Source organism: Leuciscus leuciscus (assembly GCF_965113295.1).
Source record: "Leuciscus leuciscus genome assembly, chromosome: 11".
NCBI classification, from domain to species: domain Eukaryota; kingdom Metazoa; phylum Chordata; class Actinopteri; order Cypriniformes; family Leuciscidae; genus Leuciscus; species Leuciscus leuciscus.
Genome location: NC_138735.1, coordinates 14,894,714 through 14,895,635, shown reverse-complemented (window position 1 = coordinate 14,895,635; position 922 = coordinate 14,894,714).

Below are 922 nucleotides of genomic sequence, written 5' to 3'. Positions count from 1 at the left end.
GGTCACATGACAAAAACAGGAAGCCTCGCTAGTGCATCATGGGATTTGTAGTTTAAGAGCAAGGGAATGAACTGGCTTACAACGGATATTTTTTTCCTTCGATAGATGCGATTTAATACAGTTTTTTATTTTATTTTATTTTTTTAGGAAACTCATTTTAGCCGACCTTCACATTTTATTAAATAAAATTGTAATTCAACAACATCTGCATGCGAGCAGTATTTGAATGTCACGTCCAAACGTCTATATAACGAATCACTGTCGTCTACCTTCATCCTTTTGCTTATTCTGATAAATCAGCTAGGATGAGGTGTGATGTGATGTAATTTGACATTGTTACGTTTGTAACAGATAGACCGCCATAGGACAGGATCATTTGAGACAGGCTGTCAATGTGTCTCATATGTTTATGCTGATAGTGGCTGGCAGGGCGAGCTTTGCTCTTACCATTATACAGGTAATGAGTTAGAATATCAGCTCAATTGACTTAAATTTGGAGCTTACTCAGCAATTATTATAATTCATTGGGCAAAGATTATGCAAATTAGCGTATAGCCTACACATCAAATACCCATATTTAATGTTTGCATAATAAATGTTGATCATATAAAATTATACCAAAACCAATACTGCATTAATAATAAATTCTAAAATCAGCTCAAATGAAAATGTGGAACAGATATTTAACATATTGCATCTTTCAATGTATTTTTGTGACCTATATTGTACACATAAATGCATAAGTTAAATATGATCTAATTTTATTGTGCAATTTATCTTTAATGCCTTCTGCAGTGAGTAAAAGCTCTTTAAATAGTTGAACAGCTGGGGTCATTGCATCTCTGCCACATGTGTAGGTTCACTGTCTAATAATTTATGAGAAATGACCCACTGCGCCTCTGCTTATTGCTTTATTGGCTCA